The sequence below is a fragment of the Balaenoptera borealis genome (genome assembly GCF_965194805.1).
Source record: "Balaenoptera borealis genome assembly, chromosome: X".
Lineage (NCBI taxonomy): Eukaryota > Metazoa > Chordata > Mammalia > Artiodactyla > Balaenopteridae > Balaenoptera > Balaenoptera borealis.
In genome coordinates this window covers 23,616,816-23,636,439 of record NC_138881.1, presented here as the reverse complement: position 1 = coordinate 23,636,439, position 19,624 = coordinate 23,616,816, and positions in this window count along the sequence as shown.

Sequence of the window (19,624 nt, the reverse complement as noted above, 5' to 3'; positions counted from 1 at the left end):
GTACCTTTTACAACCACTTATTAAGAGAAGACCAATGATCTAGAAAAACTTGTCGTTTTAACAGAGAGAAAACCAAATTCTAGTTTTGTATCAGTACAATATTTTATACTAAAGCTCCTTTTTAAAAAAATCTTATATATAAATCCATCAAATCTTAGCTAGCTTTGACCAAGACAAATAAATTCCTTTTCTGCAAACTTTGTACAACTTTCCCCTTCCATGCAGATTTTGTTGTACATTTCCTCTTTCTCATTCTTGAACAACGAGTCATTTTACTCCTGCATACCTTGCACACTTAATTTTAATTTTCATGCAAGTTTAAGGTGTTAAAGTATGCATGATTAGCTAATTCATTTTTAATCAAGAAGGAAATATCAAAGAACATATTGCCTTCATTTTAAAAATCAAACTTTATAATTTCTTTTAGAAACTATATAGTGAAGTGGTCTCAGAAAGGGGGAAAATGAGAGAAGTACATTATGAGGAAATCATTACTGTATTTAGATAAGCCCACAAAATCCAGGCAAAGTAATTGTCAACTGATTTTAAAGTTTACTTCTTTGTTTTCCAGAACTTAATTCATATATGATGATCTCTTCTTAGAATACCCCAGATTACTTTTTATTTTGGTGCATAATTCATTGAAAAGAATTAAACATTATTCTTAAATCAATTGAAATACCTTTCATCACTTACTAAATACAAGGGACATTTAACTGTATGTTATAAAAACTGAAAACTATACACACCGCTTGAAATGTCTGTCCCAAATTTATCGGTACTAATGGGATTTTTCAACGTATTGTACTGCATATTTCTATAAATAGGTTGTGTTAACTGTGCCACTTTCTTATTTTAAAATATATTTTATCCTTGTCCTTTTAAAATTAAATACATTTATTTTTCTAGTTGGTCATTTCTATTAGCGGGGGTTTTTGTAACTGACTTTCTGTTTATGATGCTTCTTTTAAGGGCATAAAGCAAAAATATTTTTTCTTTCAGATATTTTCATTTGCTCATTCTTAATATACTTTTATCAGATTTCTATACCACTTTGCTTCCTCAAATAATTACAAACTCATTTGTGACAAAGATTACAGTAAATATTGAGAAGTATCTTTGAACACAGAACAAGTAATCCTCTCATTCTGGTTGTATTTTATTTTAGCATATTTTTTCAAATATTTCAGGTAAAATCAGGATTTTTTTCTTTAATAAAAAAAATCCCTTTGTGGATTTTTAAGAAATGGGTATAACCAGGTTTTGGTGCAGTTGTAATTTGAATTGTTACAGATATTTCTTTCAATAACTGGTTATTGTATTCCTTGATTTTTCAAGTGAAAAATCTAAGAAATACTATTATCTTTCTCAAGCAACCCAAATGTGAAGGATAAAAGAAGAGTGGCTGAGAAAAGGGATATAGTAGAAATTGTTTTTGCCCTCTGAGACTCAAAGGTTAGAGTGACGCTCCGTTATTGGAATGATGGGAGTCCTGGTGTGTGGTGTGCTACCTAGGTGAAATCCAGCTTTTAGTTTAAAAAAGACAAAAGCTAGTATTCCTTCATAATTGTGCATTAAAGACAGAAAATTGACATTGAATAAACTAGACATTTAAAATATCCTTAATGCAAATTATCTAGAAGCTGTTGACTGATAGCCTCAATCAAACCCACAGAATTACAGAGGCATCATTACCAAGAAAATAGGCCCTTCCATCTGTTGTTTTTACCACTGATCCTCTTTTCCCTGCCAGAATATGAAGGAGACATTACAGGCAGGTGATGCAGGGTCAGATCGAAGGAAATCTTTTCCAATATAGAATTGGTTTTCCCCCAAAATTAACAAGGTAGAGACTGAAAAAAATAATTTGGAACAATTACAACTTCAGCTGTTTCTAAGATTTCCTTCCTTCTCTGTTGATTTGCCAAGAAATACAGGGCTAGAAGAAGAAATTACAGACTTTCTTATTTCATTAGATTAATGAAATGGCATTCACATGTCCTTACTGTCAAATTGAGTTACAAAAATCTCCATTAATAAAAACCATAAACTAAAAATGAACACATTTAATTTTAAAAAGACAAAGGAGATATAATATATATAAAATATATAACTATATAGGCTATCTATATTACATATAGATATTATTTTCAATATCAGTGGGTATTTAAAAGGACAAAGGAGATATATATATTATATATATAACTATATAGGATATTTATATTATATATAGATATTATTTTCAATATCAGTGTAACCAACATAGTATCAATATAATCAATAATATCAATAATATGTTACATACTATATTATGATATATATATATATAATCAACCATCCAACTTAAAATACTACTAAGAACATACGCTTCTTAGTATTCTAGATTTTTAATATTCAAGATGTTTTTCTCTTTATTGCTGAAGAACACAAACTCCTCCTGGCCCTTGATAAGCTTTGGTCATAGTTTTGTCTTTCCAGTGGTTCTTTCCTCCCTTTCAGGCACTGATCTGTCCACAGCTGAGGGCTCCCATGGAACCCTCTGCAAGTCTCTTGAGCTTTTTCTCTGTGTGGTTATTTTCTTTCTGTGCAGATCTTTCTTCACTAGTACTCTGACTTGTAAACTCTCGCCTATCTGGTTCTTAGGTATCTCCCCTCAAGCTCCTGTGAACTGCAGCCTGGATATTCACTCTACGCAGTAAACTGGGGCAATCCTAAGGCTCACCTAATTGGTTTCCTGTCTCAGGGATTGCTGTCCTGTGCTGTGAATTGCTCAATTTCTGAAAACTTTTGTTTTGTGTATTTTGTCCATTTTTTTAGATGTTTAAAGTGAAATGATTATTTTGGTCGCTATTATTCCATCATGGCTAGAAGCAGAAATTTACCCTAAATTTTGCATTGCAATTTTTCTGCTTTGCTTGTAGTTTTCCCACATATCTAGATATTCTTTTCCTCAGCTTTATTGTGGTAAAATTGACAAAAACGTATACATTTAAGGTGTACCACTTGATGTTTTTACATACGTATGCATTGTGAAATTATCACCGCAGTCAAGCTAATTAACATATCTATCGCCTCACATAATTACCATTTTCTTTGTGTGTGTGTGTGTGGTGAGAACACATAAGATTTACCCTCTTAAGGTGTGGAGAAAAGGGAACCCTCCTATACTGTTGATGGGAATGTAAAATGATGCAGCCACTACGGAAAAACGTATGGAAGTTCCTTAAAAAACTAAAAATAGAGTTATCATATGATCCAGCAATCCCACTCCTGGGCATATATCCGGAAAAGACAAAAACTCTAATTCAAAAAGATACATGTGCCCCAATGTACATAGCTGCACTATTTACATGGACAGAGAAAGACAAATATGATATCACTGATTTTTGGAATCTAAAAAAAATGATACAAATGAACTTATTTACAAAACAGAAATAGACTCACAGACATAGAAAACAAACTTATGGTTACCAAAGGGGAAATGTGGGAGGGGGAGGGATAAATTAGGAGTTTGGGATTAACATATACACACTACTATATAGAAAATAGAAAATCAACAAGGTATGAAGTGTCAGTTATGCAAGATGATTAAGTTTTAGAGATCTGATGTACAACATAGTGACTAGAGTTAACAATACTGTATTGTACACATAAAAGTTTAAGAGGGTAGATCTCATGTTGTGTTCTTATCACAATAAAAAATAAATAAAACCCCAAATTTCTTTAATTATAAATTTTCCTTCTTTGTCTATGCTCTGGAAGAGTTCAGGTAAAGTTAGCAGCCTCTGCTCTTTGAGGGTGTAGAAGGATTTCTCTTAAAACAACTGACCCTGCTCCTTTTTTTTTTAGAGGGCAGTTCTTTGATAACCCTCTCTATTTCTTCCATGAAAATTAATTTGGAATTTTTTTCTATAGGGATACATTTTGGTAAATTATATTTCCTAATAAATCATCCATTTCACAGACAATTTCAAGTTTACTTGAAAAGAGTTTTGCAAATGATGTCCTCTGTTTCAGTCGTTATTTCAAACTTACTGTGAATTGTACTTTTTTTCTAGGTTAGTTTAGCTGAAGATATCTGTTTCATTAACTTTTCACAGAAATAAGACATTCATTTATAAGTAGTACTACTTTTCTGGTTTCTAATGCATTAATTTCTGTTGTAAGCCCTATTATTTCCTTCCTTTGCTCTCTTTTACTTTATTTTGTTGTTACTAGCTTTTTGAGTGGGATATGTAATTAATGTGTTTTCATCTTTTTCATTTATGCTGATATGAATATTTAAGGGTGTGACTATTCCATCACTGCTTTAATTGTATCCCATAAAATCTAAAATGCAGTATTGAGTTTTTTAATTTCCAAATAGAATTGTCTTTTTAAAAATATATTGACTCTACATATTGAATTGTGAACCAAGTATACTGTTCATATTATTTATACACATTGAACTTTTCTTTCTGACCCAATTAATCTCATAAATGTCCCAAATCCATTTAAGAAAAAATGTGCATCCTCAATTATTGGAGTGAAAAGTTTTATGTATACGCCATTAGACTTTAATAATTAGTGTGCTTAGGTCTTTTGTATCTAGTGATTTTCAGTTCACTTGTCTTGATTTGAAAGTAGTGTGTTAAGAACTCATGTTTTTGGTGTGTTTCTATTATTCCTAGTATCTCATGTAATCTCTGCTGTGTGTAGGTATGTTATTTAGTGCATAGATATTCATAGCTATTATGTCTACATTGTGAATTTGACTTTAGAATTCTACCGTGTTCTTTTTTTTTTTTTTTTTTGGTATATGATTATTTTGACCTGAATTCTGCCTTGCCAAATATCAAGATCACAAACACCACTTCCTCCTTTTTTTCAGTCTCCTGACCTGCTTTTTCTTATCCCTTTATATTTAGCCTTTCTGAATCACCTTTTAAAAGTTATATCTCTTGATTTCAGCATAGACTTGGCTTTTGCCTTATGAGCTACTCTGAAAATAATTTCCATTTAATAGGTGAGTCAAGCCTATTTGCTTTTATTGGGATGGCTGATATGGCTGATAAAATTAGATTCAGCTCTGTTAAATTGCTGTATATTATGTTTAATATGTGGTATTTCACTCTCTGGTCTCCTCATTTGGGTCTTCTTTTTGGACTTACAAAGGTTTAGAATATTTCCTAGTTGTTACCTTAAACTAATATTCTAATGTAATGCTATTATTTTTCTTTTCCTTATTTAGTCATATCTTTGGTTTGTGAGCTTTAAATGTTATTCCTTCCTACCCACATATTATCTAAATGCACACAGTGTGCTTATTCTACATTTGAATTCTCCTCAATTTTTAAGATTCCATTACATCTATTTGATGGAACAAATAACATTTATATTTGAGTCTTCAGTTCTTACCTCCAATTGTGTGCGTCCTTGATCTAAACCAACCATTATATCCATTTAATGTTCACTAGTAGTCATCTTTCTGAAGTATCTCCTGTCATCAATGGGTTTATGAAGCCTTTTCTCTAGTTACATGAATATAGTAGATTTGGAAGTGTTTATAAGGACAATACAGAACCCTCTGAGTCTGGCGTGTATGTATAACTATGTTTTTCTTTAGCCTTGTACTTGAAGGACACATTGGCAACATATAAACTCCTTAATTCTCATCTTATTTTCTTATATTCCTTGGAAATATTGCTTCTCTGATGCTTTACTTTGTGTGTTGTTGTCTAGAAGTCAGATTTAAACTTGTTTTTTTTTTCCTTTGTAAGTGACATTCTTTTTACCTGGAGGTCCACAGGGGCTTTTCTCTGTCTTTTAAGTTTAATCATTTTACTAGCATATGTTTCAGAATTTACCGATCTGGATTTTGTTGCTGATATACATGTCTCATATGTTCTTTTCTGTAATTGCCTTCCATGTGCTCCTTTAGCTGCCTTCTGGAGAGAGAGAAATAGAGATAGGGATATATCTTCCTGTTCACTCATTCTCTCAAAAATATTGAGTGTAATTTTTTTCTGTTTTTTCTTTTATGCTCGGTTATGTTCTATTTAGTACTGCACATTTCATTTTAGATAATGTAGAAATAATTTGAGGATCTAGATAATGAGGCTTTCCCTTAAAGATCTGTATTTGTTGGCTTCCTTTCACAGCACGGTTTTGTCTCTAGCTTGTAGCTTTTCTGGATGTTTTCACCAGCCCCTCCTTTTGGCAGGACCTGAATTCCATTGTTGTTTACAAATCCCTCGGAGTCTGAAATCACTCTTTCTCAGACTCTTAGCTGCATCTTTAAATATTAGTAAATATTTCAATGGGAAATTTAACACAAAATCTGGGATTATCTCCAGAGTTTACTCTTTCTCTTTGCTGATCAACAAGGTCTTCCAACGGTTGTTTCTGTTTCATAATTTCTCCAACTTTTCTAGATATTCTCAGCAGGAAGGATAAAACAGAACGACTTAGTCTTCATTACAAGAGGAAGTACTTTATTTCCCTCTCACCACTTTGGAATGATTCCCTTTACTTAGCTTGTTGTGAGTTGTTGATGCTTAGGAACAAAGATTTAGTGGCCAAGATAAGTGATGTTCTTTATAGCATTTATAGTAATCTACATCTTTATAGACAATACTATAGCAGAGAACTGGTATTTACTTTCCTGGATGAATATTGACAGGATGAAACTGAGTCATGGGCAATACTAGGTAAGTGCCTGGGCTAGATGTGAAGGCATCACCATTCACCACTGAGCAGAAAGAAAGTGGATTTTCTACAGATGGCTAATTCCAAAGACCTATTATCATAATGTTTTGCGTATTTTTACTTAGTATCTGTTTAGTTTGTGCAGCTCCTCTGGTTTTGTCATTGAAAGTAAATCTCAATATTGCTTATTTCTTTGCTGTTTTTCCCTTGCTAAATCTCACTAGAGTTGCATCAAATGTTTGTCTTTCACACAATTAACTTTTGACATTGTTCAGCATATATTCCCTTTGTCTTTTTTTGTTTTTTTTTAGATTTCTTCTACTGTGTCTTGATAACCACTTAAATTTGATAATTAGCTTATTAGTCTTCATCCTGACTGGTTTTCTAGTGTAAGCATTTAAACCTATAATTTCTCAGCTCTAGCTGCAACTTTCAAATTTGATTTGGAGTGTTTTTGTTATCATTTGGTTATAAGATTTATCTTTATTCTAATATATTTTTGACCTATTAGTTTTGAAAATATTTTGAAGATTTTTAATTATCTTTTCATATTTTCCCAAAATGTGTTTCTAATTTACTTTCATTTTTATTAAAGATTATGTATTTATTATGTTTTATCTGTTTGATTTAATACTTATTGGAATAATTGTGTTAAAATCTTCTAAAATATTGGTTTCTTTGTTAAGGGCTCCTTGTCACTCTTTTACATTTTTTTGCTTAAATATTATGAACCATGTTGGTAGATCCATACAAGTTCAGAATTGAAATATTTACTATGTATGAAGTAACCATTGTAAATATAATAATGACTTAATGTCTGTTTTAGTTGATAACTCTTCCTTTTGTCTTATTTCCTATTTTTTCACATTCATTTATGTTCAAACTTTTTGTACTCTTTTGCTTTATACATGTCTCTTGTAAACAGCTTACTTTTGACTGTTCCTTGGGTGACCTACCATTTCAGGACAATTTAAAATTAAAAGAAATTTTTAAAAAAATCAAATATATATTTATATATATATATATATATATATATATGGTGTCTTTAAATGCAAACATACATAAAACAAGGTTATATATTCATCAGATGATGAAAATATTGTGACTGGAAATATACAGAAGTCTAACCCTGTATTTCCCCTAGGAGTAATGGTTCAGTATTCACTAATCCAGTGTTTGTGGTGACTTTATAGAATATAACTACCACAAATAATGAGAATTGACTGTACTTCAATACTTGTGATTGACTGAAGGTTGTGATTGCTTCTTTGGAAATATTTTCTTTCTCTCTATTTCTGCTTCATTATCTTCATTTGGGATGATTTCATGGAAGATAGTGAAAAATGGCTTCACTTTACCATCTTTAACCAGAAACATAATATGTAATTTTATTTTTAAAATACTGACCTCAGGGTTTTTTTTCCAAAGGATATTTCGTTCTGCTATCAAAGGACCCATGGTTATGTCTTCAGAGGTTCACCTTTGATGATCTGTAACTTTAGTATGTGGTTTTCAAGTTAGGGTTTGGAAATTTGAGTTCTTTCAAAATCACTCTATTTGCTCGTAGTTTTGTGCAATTTTGATTCCCCCACCACTAAAAAACATAACCCATTAAGTATCTTAATTCTAGGTAAGCTTTTAAAAAATAAAATAACGTGAGCCTAATCACAGTTTTCTATACAGGCATATGGTAAAGACTTCCTCTTCCATTAAGTTTTAGAAAAAAAAATCTCCCTTATTTTATTACAATTTGTATTTTCCATATCTTGAATTTGATCTATACTGAATTTTGGACAAAATAGTATGGCATTGCTTGGAAAAAGACAGTCAGTAAGATACTCTCAACTTCAAAAATTTAATTTTTTAATTAATTTTTTTTTAGTTAATTTTTTTTGAGTTATTTAAAAAGCTAATGCTAATTTATTCCTCTTTTTCTTTTGTTATAATTTTGTGTAATCATAAGAAAAAACTAGACATCTTACCTCTATGGCCTTCCTCTTAAAAACCCATAATGCTGTCTAATCATGAGAAAAACATCAGAAAAATCCAAATCGAAGGGCATTCTACAAAATGCTTGACCAGTGCTTCTTCAAAATCTTAAAGTCATCAAAAACAAGGAAAGTCTGAGAAACTGTCACAGTCAAGGGGAAGCTAAGGAGACAAGAGGATTAAATGTAATTTAGTATCACAGATGGGACCCTAGAGTAGAAGAAAAAGGACACTAGTGGGAATTCCTTAGCAGTCCAGTGGTTAGGACTCAGTGCTTTCACTGCGGTACCCTGGGTTTGATCCAAAAAGACATTAGTAAAAAGGAAGGAATTCTGAAAAACGTAGGGAATTTAGTTAATAATAATGCATCAATATTGGTTCATTAATTGTGACAAGTGCACCATACTTAATAACATTCCTCTTTTGTGTTTTTATAACCCTAAACTGAAAATCCTGGATAATACATCGTTATTTTTTTGAGCATGGGCTATGTGCTAGAAACTGTTAAATGCTTTAACTATATGATCTCATTTAATTCCCACAGTAACTCTATGACAGAGATTCTATAAGTAATCCCTCTGAGGTAATAATTAACACTATAATTAAAGATAAAAGAATTTAAGTAACATGTCTAAACTCCTGATTTTAGAGGTGGAGAAACAGAGGCCCAACAAAGTTAACCCAGTTTCACAAAATGAACTTTATCAAGATCAAGGCCTTTATGCTACATCTATCAGCACAAAAATCAGTGTGAGAAAATGAATAATTGCTTAGCAGTCTAAACAATCAAATTGATTTAACTAAAAACATGAGTTCATTGACTGAATTCTACTTTTTATTTTCAAAGCAATTTGTAAAAAGAAAGTGTGCTTTTTATACATATATGTGTATATGTATGTATATTTTTTCTTCTTTTCCACAAAACCAAAATAATTCCATGAATAGATAACACATTAATTTAAATATGTGACAATCCATCAAAAAAGTTTTTATTGACTTTTAAAAACATCAAAATGCATTTGTGGATATGTGAAGACACAAAACATATTGGCCACATGATATTATTCAGGCAAATATTTCATAAGCCTGTAGAAGATATATTTTTTTCATATTTATGTTGCTTCTTTCCTCATACTATGGGAATACTCTGAACATTCCTAATTAATAGTCTTTCCTCAAAACAATTTTGAAATAGCATATCACAAAAGTATATTCACAATAAACCTATTAAATTCCAAATTCCAGTTCTCGAAATTACCATTCGCTAAGAGAAAGGTTCGAGAACTAGTAAGTTTGTAGGGGAGCTGAATATTGAAGCCAAAATCTTTGGTTCTAGGATACATTTCTCAAACAGTAGTTGTCCATGCATTTAGAATTCTAGTAGTAATGGACAGCATATGGTTATGTGCTCTTCTGCTTGTATGTCTTGTAATCTAAGTAATGGATACTGGCACCATGGCATATATATAAATTTTCTCTTAGTTCTAATTTTAAATATATATGTTAAACATATGTTAAACAGATTTGCCAAAAGAAAAAAAACACCCAAAAAACAAAAAACAAAACAAAACAAAAAACCTACTCCCATATGCTCATTTATTTCTTGTTTTTAAATAACAAAATCAAACTTCATAAAGAATAGAAGAAATATAATTGTTGTCATAGTTTAGAAACACATTTTTAGCACATGATTCCTATGAATTTATGATAGTTAAAAGTGTTTTATGGAAACTAAATGTAAATTTTGGAGGCAGTTTAAATTCTAATAACCATTTCCAGCACTCTTCTCATTTAAAGTAACTCAGGTATTTCAAAAATTTTTTTATTTTGTAAAAATTGGTATTAAGGAGGGAAAACTTTTGCCTGTCCTCTTTTCCACTCTAGTTAGAGTCGTTCTTAATTTAACATCTTAAGTTTACCCAAGTAAAAACAGTTTAGCCAATCATTATCCATAAGCTATGTATGTATGTCCTTAGGTTTTAAGTACGGCTGCCCTGAAATTAGAACTAAAGATGGAAAGCACATGGCTATGAGCTCATCACAACATAATGAGATGGGCTTCAGAGATTGCAAAGTGTTTCACTTCCACAATATGCAAATTGTGTACAATGCCAGATGCAGAAGCGCTGATCCAGTTGCCAAGTTCTATGGAGGGCATGGTGATTCATTCACAAATTGTCACAAATTTAGATACTCAGGAACTAAGCAGCCTGTTTAGGACTGCCTACATGCATGGTTACGGTGGACTATTGTATGACATTCTGGCACCTGGAAGGAGAGCTCAACCTTAAATTCTGTCAAAGTCTACCATAATGTCAGACTCGGTTAACCCCAGGACATAACTCAATATTTTTATGTGCCTGTGGATATTGGATCTGCCTGCTCCTGACAGAGAGAAACCAATTCAAAGAGAAGAATTGACCTCGATGTAAATTAGCACCTGTTAGCACCTCTTTCCACATTCAGATTTATAGATTTCTCCTTTGAGACAAATGATCTTCTGTCTCCATAGGCCAATTTTTAACTTCTATATTTATGAAAATTACCAGTCTTAGATTCTACGTGACATATGATTAGAGCTATCTTACTATCTTAGAATAATATTTTCATTTATTCAACAAATATTATTTGATAACTTACTGGGAGCCAGGAACTAAGTTAGATATCAAGAACAATATAACAAATTAGAGTATGCCTTAAAAATATCTAAGTCTAGTGGAACTATAAATAAGTCATATGTTCTTTGCTATATGTGTGTGGCCAAAACTATTTACTTTTTAAAATATTTGATTTGTGTTTTGGGGGGTGTTTGGGAGTGGACCAAAATTTTGATACTAAAAAAAATAAATCCTGGCCAGTTGTTGAGGTATTATTCATCCTTCACAATAAGAGTGTAGGCAGACTTTTACAAAAGAGTTAGTTGGTTTGTTCCTTCAATCAATTTTCTGCAGGTTTATCCCAGAGGTCTAATGTTTTGGCCTAATGACTCTTTTTCCAAGATATCAATCTTTTGAAAGAATGAAATACTGAGAGAGTAAAGGCTAGCAGATCTTTGAAAAGTTGACTTTCTTAAGGGAAAGAAGCTATATTTTTTTCTCTGTGGATGCAGTATAGATGCATGTGGTGTGTATGTGTGATATCAATGGGAAAATATGCATTCAAAAGTCTAGATAGTTTATAATGAGGTCAGAAAACTATGGCCTATAGGACAAATCAGGCTCACCACCTTTCTTTGTAAATAAAGTTTTATTGGAAGACAGCCATGCTCACTTATTTACATATTGCCTGTGACTGCCTGCACGCTATAGCAGCAGAGTTGAGTAGTTACGGTAAAGACCATATGGCCTGCAAAGCCTAAAATATTTACTATATGGACATTTACAGAAAAAGTTTGCAGACCCCCTGGTTTATAGTTTTGCATTATATTCCTGTAAAAATTAGTGTTTCTTTCAAAAATCAACTCATGTTTGCAAAGTATTGCCCAAATAGAAAGTGCTAAATGATAATGCTTATGCAGGTTGATTTATATCAGATTGTACATAAAAATGCAAAATATTAAATAGAATCAAAATAACCCTTTTGTATAGAAGCCAGCCTATAGAATATATTTAACAGAGAAATTAAAGAAACACAAGTATTTCCCATTAATACTTTCTACAGAAATTACTAAATTTGGTACTATATTTTCCCTGTGTATAAGGATCCAGTAAGGAAAGCAGAAATGACACTAAGTAGTTTATTACAAGGTATTAGTATAGGGAACTAGATATAAAGACATTAGAAGAACTAAAACTAAGGATGGTGAGCCAACTCAGAGATTACCAACTGTATGGGGCAACTGCCATCAGTAGGGCTGAAAGAATAAAAGGATACCAGTGTTGAGGAGCTAGGGCTTCCAAGTAGAAGCAGGAATCACAGAGGTGCCCCCACTGGGAACTAGGACCATGAAGGGGTAGTGTGTTAGTTTCCTTGGGCTGCCATAATAACTTATCATAAACTGCGTGGCTTAAAACAACAGAAGTTCATTCTCTTACAGTTCAGGGGTCCTGAAGTCCAAAATCAAGTTGTCAGCAGCACCATGCTCCTTCTGAAGGCTCGAGGGAAGAAGTCTCCTTGCCTCTTCCTAGCTTCTAGTGGTTGTCACCAATCCTTGGCATTCCTTGGCTTGTTGCTGCGTCACTCCAATTTCTGCCTTCACTTTCATGCGGCCATCTTCTCTCTGTGTCTCCGTCTCCTCTGTGTCTTTAAATTTCTTTCTTCTTATGAAGACATCAGTCATTGGATTTAGGGCCAACCCTAACCTAGTATGGCCTCATCTGAAGTTAATTAAATCTGCAAAGACCCTATATCCCAATAAGGTTACATTCACAGGTTCCAGGTGGGCATGAATTTGGGGGTGGGGGGGCACTATTCAACTCAGTAGAGCTGACTGCCGGCAAGAGCTGGATCCACTCAGGAAATTGTTGGAGATGTCACCTGAAGCATTCTCCATCCAGTCCCTTCCATTTGCCAAACCTAACAAGAAGCCAGTTGGCAATGGAGACTGAGAAATGTGGTTTGCAGAGGACAGCTCTTTGGAACATGAAGCAGATCAGGGGCTGGCTAGGTGGGTCTGAGAAACAAGCAAGCAAGCAAACAAACAAATAGAAAAACAACCTACTCATTGTTTTTAAAATTCTTCAGCACCCCCTAATCTTCTTTTAGTTCTACACTAAATAAATTATAGATGAACTTATATGATGTTTGGAGTTTGCTAACAATAATACAGAAAAGGGACAGAGTGAGTTACGATCTAGATAAAGATATTTCAATAGCAGCAATACTAATATTTTGGACTGGGTAATTCTTTGTCATAGGAAGGTGGGGGGATGTGCATTGTAGAATATTTACCAGCATCTCTGGCCTCTACCCACTAGATGCCAGTAGCTAACCCCCCCACCAACTGTGACAACCAGAAGTGTCTCCAGACATTGACAAATGTCCACTTGGGGGCAAGACTGACCATTTTTGAAGATCACTGGTTTAGGTGAAATGATACCGACTTTGAGTGAATAATTGTTAAAGCTGGAAGATGGGTACAAGGTGGTTTGTTATGCTATTCTCTCTACTTTGGTATATTTTGAATATTTCCATAACTAAAACTGAACAACACAAAATAGACTGCCTTAGAGAGTGTTCTGCTTCTGCTAAATTTAGTATTTGAATTAAGGTTCTTACTAAAGGTCACAAAAGTCAATACTTGAGTCAATTAGTAATGATGCTAATGAATTCTGAAGGTCAACTTGTGAAATGACTTCACGGAGAGAAATTGAGCAATTTTACATACTCTATATCTTCATCATCAATATTCATGTATTAAGTATATAAACATATACAACACCCAATTAGATATTTATTTTTTAAATATATTTATACATATACAACCCAAGTCTCCAAAAATCTTCAGTCAAATAAAGATAGTTCCTTTGCACATAAACTGGCTTGACTTTGCATTTGCAATGCAAACAATCACATCATATCACACAACATAAGATTATGATGCCAAAAACTCGGCCTCTGTGCACCAGTGCCAAATCAAATCTATGAGACAGAGTTTTGGGTGAAGTAGAAAAGAATAGCTTTATTGCTTTGCCAGGCAAAGGGGGACACAGTGGGCTCATGCCTCAAAAACTGTGTGTCTCAACCGGAGAGGATTTGGTGAGGAGTTTTATAGCAATGGTTCAAGGGCGGGGTTGCTGATAAAAATTAAGGTTTGTGCAGGGCCTGCACTCCTTTGATCTGGTCTCAGGTGGTCTCCTAGAGCTTCTCTGTTTCCTTTAATCAGGACTCGGGTGGTCTCCTCTGGAATGAAGAATGCTAACATCTTCCATTTGTTGGGATTTTAGTTCTGTAAAGAGCTCAAAGATACTGTTATGTGTATCCCTTTAGGCAGAACCAGGACCCTGCCCCAAGGCTGCACTACTGTATTGTTTCTTGGCTGCTCCTCCTTTGTCTCTGCATCCCCTCCCTTCCCTGATTAGCAACAGTTTGAAAGACTTCCCTGCTGGAGCCCCACAGGGTCCTGCTTAGTTTCAATAGCTGCATCCTATAGTGAACCAGAAGTGAGTCTGATGAGTTTGAATTCCAGTTTTGATATTGTCCAGATCCCTATTTTGGACATATGATCCCTAGACCTCAGTCTCCTGAGGACAAAATAATTCTGTATAATATGACTATCATGATCTTTCTAAAATATATACCATAATCATTTCCTTCTTATATCTTTAAGGATAAAGTACAAAATCCTTAGCATGGTATCTACATTCCTTAAAATCTAGTCTTTGCTTATCTCTCCAGTTATGTCTTGCCACTTCTCACACCTCTATGCTCCATTCATGATAAACCACCTATAGTTCTGTGTATGTGTCATGGTTTCTGATCTCTCTATACTTATCCACATTCCCTAGATCAACACAGTTCTTATCATTTCACTTTGTTATATTACTGGTGTCAGGGAGGAAGAAACTTTCCTCTACCCTCTAGGTTCTTCTGGCTGGGCTAAGAATTCAATTGACATGAGACGGATTAACAGGAGAAAATCTCAACAAAAGTTTATTATCATGTATACGTGGGAGAGACCCAGGAGAACTGAGTAACTTGCCAAAATGGCCAAAACCCTCACCTTAAATACCACCTTCAGCTAAAGGCAAAAGAGGATGTTGTGGTAGTGTTTTGGGACTTCATAGGGGAGGAAGGCAATTCACATGGAGATGGAAAAGCAAACATTTCATAAACAAATGTTTGCTGGACCAGGCAGAGATAATGGGACCCAAAGTGGACTCTGACCTCTGGGCCCTGCAGAGTTTCCCCGACCACACCTAACCTACATTCTTTGCAGATATCTCTGATGATAGCTCTGTACCAGGAACAGGCCCTTTATCTAATTATTTTTAGGCAGTTAAAAAGGAGGTAACAAGAAAAACTTCCTGAGTCTTCTCTTTCTTAAAAATAATCAGCCTAAATTAATCCTCATACAGAGACACATTTGAGGTAGCAAATTTTGCACCCCCGTACTGACCCAACCAGGTTTTGCCCCTCTGTAAGACACAAGACATTCATCTAAATATCAAGAAAATGGTTGAAATTTGTAACATACCTTATTACAGAGTATTGCTAATGTCGATGAAAAATTAATCAGTCGATCTTAGAAAGAAATGGAAAATTTTATTCAAGCCAGATTTGAGGATTATAACCTGTGTGAGCATCTCCGAAAGCTCTGAGAACTGTTCTACCCATTAGAAGTCAAGGCACAGTTATATAAGTTTTTTAAGACATAGGGCTATACATCAAATAATGTATTATATAGATAGTTTACATAATCCAGATCTAAGTGGCATCATGATGGGTCATGTGACCCCTTACAAGATCAAGAAGGAATGTTATCTTTTAGGGAGTTGACTCTGATGCTAAGACAGTGTTGCTCTTTTCAGTTGAGCAGGTATTCCTGCCAATGGGGGAGGTCTGGCCGATGCATAATGCAGATACACAATGCACAGGGCAGGGAGAGAGGAGGCCAAAGGGCAGAGAAGATTTTTTGTTTAAATTTCTCTTGTCTTGCTGTAAAAATATGACTTTTATTTCACACTGATATATATTTGAATGTGTAACTATGCAATCTATCATTTTTCTGTGGCAAGTTTTAGTAATGATGATTTAACTGTCCAAAATTTCTAGCTACTCTTTTCATTTTGTAGTGTCTCTCACCTCCCTTTGCCTATACTTACTGCTTTTCAACAAAATGCTTCTATCAGTAACCTCTCTTTTTAATGACTTCCTCTTCGTGGTTCACTTTTATTACTCATGAACTTCCTCAGTGACTATGAGATGAGATCCAGGCATCTGGCTTTGTGCCACTCAGCTCCACTTCGCTATAAAAAACATTACTAGAGCCAAGGGACTATGGACAAGACAACTTTCAGCTTATTTTAATCTTCAGATAAACTTGGAATTTGCCTTCACCTACTTTAGAGGTACGTGCAATAAATTCCCATGGCAAACACACAATAATGTCAAAAAACCCAACAGATCTATTTCCTTCAACCTGAGAGGAAATGGTTAAGTTTTAGAAATGTAGGCAACACTATTTGCAAGCTCAGAGCAGATTTTGGCTTCAACCCACAACTAGGTTGGCATATTATTATTTGGAAACAGTGGTTAAGCAGTCTGATCATTTCCTTGAAGTCCTTTCTCCATATGTTGGAAACATTGTTGAGTAGTCAGTGATGGTTGAGTCAGCTGAGTTTCACAAAATATCTGGTACTGATGTTGAAAACTCGGCTTCTGTGCACAGGTGCCGTATTGAATCTCAGAGCTAGAGTTCTGGGTGAAATAGAAAAGAATAGGCTTATTGCTTTGTCAGGCAAAGGAGGACACAGTGGGCTCGTGCCTCAAAAGCTGTGTGTCCCAAGCTGGGAGGATTTGGTGAGGAGTTTTATAGCAGTGGTTCAAGGGCAGGGTTGCTGATAAGGATCAGGGTGTGTGCAGGGCCTGCACTCCTTTAATCTGGCCTCTGGTGGTCTCCTGATGAGTTTCTGTGGTTCCTTTAATCTGGTGTCACGTGGTCTCCTGATGAGCTTCTCGAGGTTATCAAACTGTGACCTGCTCTCTGGAACATCTTCCATTTGGTAGGGGTTTTAGTTCTGCAAAAGAGCTTAAAGATATTGTTATGTGTATCCCTTGAGGTGGAACCAGGACCCTGCCCCAAGGCTGCACTATTGTTTCTTGACTGCTCCTCACTTTCCTCTGCACACCCTCCCTTCCCTGAGTAGTAACTGTTCGAATCTGCTTTTTATGACTCAGGGAAGGTCATGGAGCCTGGAGTCTATTCCCTACAAACGAGAAACAGGGGACACAGGAAGGCTTTCGTGCCCAGGACTCCCACAGGGTCCTGCTCAGTTTTAGTATCAGTAAGGCATCAGTTTATTTGGAAAATCACATTCTGGATTTGAAACATTCATTCTTCCAAATTTCCTGCCTGGTGAAAATCAGAATCATTCTAGGTAGCAAAAAAAAGGATAATCCAGCAAGATTGCTACTTCTTATATCAATTTGCAGTATTTTAATTTTTATGAATTATGTAATTATTACACATTACACATATACCATAAAGAAGAGAATATTTATTAAAATGGTATAATCAGACTCTACACCTATTGTATAAACATAGAACTCATTCCCATTCTGTATGCATACCTCTATAAGAGGACAAAGAAAAACCTTTGAAAATGTATGAGCATACATATCTTTCAGTAAATATTTTTATGTCTTTGTGCACTGTTTCGTAGTATTTGTCTAAAATGCGAAAATTCCCATTAAGGTTTGGTCTATAAATGTTTAGTATATTTGTGTAATTTGAAGGAATAACTTAAGTAAAGTTACATTTAATAAGCCCAAATCATCTCTCTTACCTACTTGGGTTCATTAAATATTATAAAGTACAAGGATGTAAAGTGATCACTGTGTTAGAAAAGTTATCTTCTTTCAGTTTCCTCTCCCACTTACACTCTAATATCAGAACTTAATAGTCCTTTTAATATAAAACCCACAGAAAACTCACTTTTTATAAATTGTCTGTTTAAAATAAAATTTCTTAACATATTTCATTATTTAATTTTGCTCCTGAGCAGCAACGTGCTTCAGCACAAAGCAAACAACAGATTTACTCATAAACTGGAAGCCAAAGCATCAGGATAGAATGAAAGCCTTCCTGGTAAAGGAATTTTTAAACAGCAGATCATTTACTGTCAAACTCTAAATAATACTATGTTAGGAATGCCTCAGGGTGTCTTAAAACAAATTGTCCCCATTTCGGATTTCACAATTAAAAGGGAAGGAGGACTTCCAAACATCCTTCATTCCAGAAATATGAGCATGTCTGGAGTTACAACCCTGGCAGCGATCAGTGGTGACGTGTTAGAAAAGCGTGCCCCCAGTTGCATACCTGGGATGGCGAGGATGGCTGGCTTGGTGAGTCACTCAACCCCTGAGGACATTTTTGCAAATAGAGGCAAAACGTCAAGACCTTTCTCAAAAATTAAATCAGCAAGCTTCCTAGTTATCCTCCTGACTTAAGCAGAGGGAGTAAATTCCTATTCCCTGAAGCATCTTGTAAGAGCAGAGCTGACTGAGCTCGGTTCAGAGATGCCTTTAGCGTGAATGGGGGCTGGAAAGAAATAGCCTTTTCAGAATATAAAGCAGGAAAACTTTTCTCTTCCCATAAACCTAAATGTAATACTTTCGTAAAAAATAATTACTCTGTACGATTGATGCATAGGAGTTTCGCTAGTGATCTCTAAGCAAGGTCAGAATTTTAAGGAATAATTTCAGTTACTTATAATGTGCTTTTTATAAAGACGTATGAATCTGTTTCCATGGGTATCTATTTCAGATACTACAATCTATCTTCAGCTTTCTATATCTATTTTAAACGTGCCTTTGCCCAATGACTTTAAATACAAGCAGGCGATACTCTCAGCAGCGCTTTCCAATAGTACTTTGCGCTGTGATGAAAATGTTCTCTATCTGCATTGTCCAGTATGGTAGCCTCTGGCCACATTTGACTATTGAACCCTTGAAATGTAGCTGGTGAGACTGAGGAACTGAATTTTTAATTTTTACATTGTAATTAACTTGAATTGAAATAGCCACGTGTGGTTAGTAGCTCCTCTCTTGGTATTGGGCAGCGCAGCTTTAGAACAGCACTTTCGAGCTTTAATAAGCACCAGAGGATCTTGTTCAAAGGAAAATTCAGATGCACTGTATCTGGGTTGAAACCTGAGATTCTGCAATTCTAGCAAACTCCCAGGTGATGCCGATGCTACCCACCACAGATTACGCTTCAAGTGGCAAGGCTTTAGAAGAATGATTCTCAAACTTTGATAAATATTAAAATAGCCTGGGGAGCATTAAA